The 2527-nt window shown below is 34.0% G+C and overlaps 1 long non-coding RNA gene across 1 annotated transcript; it reads left to right on the plus strand.

Annotated features, from left to right (window-relative positions):
- Positions 1 to 278: 278 nt before the first annotated feature.
- LOC128290501 (uncharacterized) lies at positions 279 to 2254 on the plus strand. The gene is made up of 2 exons (XR_008280361.1): positions 279 to 485; positions 1848 to 2254. It is a non-coding gene; the product is annotated as an uncharacterized LOC128290501 (long non-coding RNA).
- Positions 2255 to 2527: the final 273 nt, after the last annotated feature.

Here is a 2527-nt window from a genome sequence, read left to right on the forward strand (position 1 = left end):
ATATTTTTATAGTCTATAAATTTATGAAAATATTTCGTAAAAATTTCATTCGAAAATTTTGACGTTTGAGCACTCAATTTAGTCAAAAGGACTAAATTGTAAAAAGTGCAAAAGTTGAGTTCTTTATATATGAGGTGCCTAATTGTTATGAGTTTTAAATTGAAAGTCTTTATGTGACAATTATTCCTTTAATAAGTTAGTGAATGGATATTTGTTTGGTATTTTTGAAATTTAGTTGAAATAAAAAGGGTAATTTTGTAAATTAATTAAAATAATCTAATAAGACAAAAATGATAAAAGCTATCATTTTTTTCCATTCTTTCTTCTTCAACCGTGGGAAAGAACTGAAAATGGCAGCCATGGATGAGCTCCATTCAGCCAAGCTTCTATGGCTTATATAGATGATGAAAATTGAGACTTGGACCTAGAACGGAAAGAAATCGATTTATGGACGAGTATGTCCTTTTCACATTTGTGGTATCGAGGTAAGTTCATGTGTAAATAACGTAGCATAATTATTATTTTTAAATTATTGATGTTAAATATAGGATATGCTGATTCTTATCATGAAATATATGCTTTGTGGTTATTTTCGAATAAAATGCAAATTAAGTGTATTATTTGTTAAATATAAAGTGCTACCGAGTATTGGTTTCGGTATTTTATGGAAGATGGCAAGGAGATGTGTTCGAGGAAAATCCCGTTTGAACCTTAGGAATAGATTAGGATACAAGTGACATGTCACTAGAATGGTTGAGCATCCGAACTCGTTGAGTTGAGTCCGAGTTCACTTATGGATGTGGAATGTCCGAACTCGTTGAGTTGAGTCCGAGTTCGTGAGATGTAACTAGGCATCCGAACTCGTTGAGTTGAGTCCGAGTTCACTTATGGATGCGAACGCCCGAGCTCGTTGAGTTGAGTCCGAGTTCACTTATGGGCGGGTTACATGGTAGCTTGGCTACAAATATGGCACTTATGTGCAAATTATCCATGTATCCGAAGTTATATTCGATGTGTTCAACGGGTAAAAAAAATTTCTAGTGGAATGGAAGAACACTTAAGATGTAGGTGACGTATTGGTAAGTATTGTGAAATGGACATTTTGGACAGGTATGTACTTAACCCTCGGGTTGAAAATAGATACAACAACGATAAGGTGGTAAGATCATGAATGAGTAATTTAGCCTTGACAGATTTGAGTTACTGCAGTAGGGTAATTTTGAAAATACACTAAAAATAGTGGAAAATGAGTTAGAGGCAGAATAAAATATGAAATTAAAGCTTAATGAGTCTATTTTCACATGAAAGAAACACAGGAAGAAAAAGAATTCCATATTGTTTGATATTTGAATTCTTGTGAAAGGGTCTGAATGAATTCGAGATCCCTGTTCTAACTTTAGAAATTCACCAAAATTGTACAAAATTATTAAGAGTTATACCTTACATGAATGGATTCCTTATTGAGTCTATTTTTATGTTAAATAAACAGCATGGTCGTAGGAATTTTGTACAGGGAGAAATTCGGTTTGTAGTGCACAGGGGTCAGAATGGTCATACCCTGAAACAGGGGATACTTTAACTAATAAACTGTACTATTTGGCTTAACCAAAATTCTGGAAATTTTATGGAAGAAAGGAAAATAAGTCTAGTTTCAGGAAAATTAACGGAACTTAATTCGGAGTTTCGTAGCTCCAGATATAAATAATTTAGTGACCGTTGCTCAGAAAGACAGCTTGTAGTGAACTTGAAAATATGTTGTAAACATTGATAAAACAAGTTAATGAGTTGCTTATTGTTTTCATATGAACTTACTAAAAAGCTTACCCCTTCTTTCCCATGTTTTCTAGAGTTCCAGGTTAGCTCGGGTTGGAAGCCGTCGGAGATATTATCACCCTATCGAGTTAACGTTATCGAGTAAGTAAACTCAAGTGATTCGAGTCTATGGCATGTATAAGGTTTTAATGTGAGTATGTAATATTATGATTTAGCCAAAGGCATTGGCTTGTTATTAAGGTAGTATTAGTCATGTAAATTAGCCTATGTCGGCTAATGACGTTATGGGCCCATATGATTATTCTTATGCATTTATGTTATTATTTCTTGTGATGTGGCTTACAACATGTATGCCTAGAGATTGAATTGAGATTCATTGATGAGCTAGTAACTAATGCAGGATTAAGTGATTGGTAAATAGTTAATAATGCTTCATGAATGGTTTGTGATGTAATGATAGTTATGTCTAGTATGTGGTAAAGATATGGGCAAATTCTATAATATTTATTACATAAGAAAATAACTTGAGCATATCATGTTTGTAGATGTTTAAGAGCTCATTTATGCCACGTTGTATGTTATTGGATAAGTATGTATCTATGCATGTGGTGTGAGAGTGACAAAAGGCTTGATAATTAGACTATTTCTGACCACACGGCCTGAGCACATGGGCGTGTGAAGCCTTAACGCAAGAGATTTTTCTAAGTTTTCATGAGTTCTCGATTGGGTCCCGAACCGCCGAATGCATGTATTG

This window comes from Gossypium arboreum, chromosome 3 (assembly GCF_025698485.1).
Source record: "Gossypium arboreum isolate Shixiya-1 chromosome 3, ASM2569848v2, whole genome shotgun sequence".
Taxonomy (NCBI): Eukaryota; Viridiplantae; Streptophyta; class Magnoliopsida; order Malvales; family Malvaceae; genus Gossypium; species Gossypium arboreum.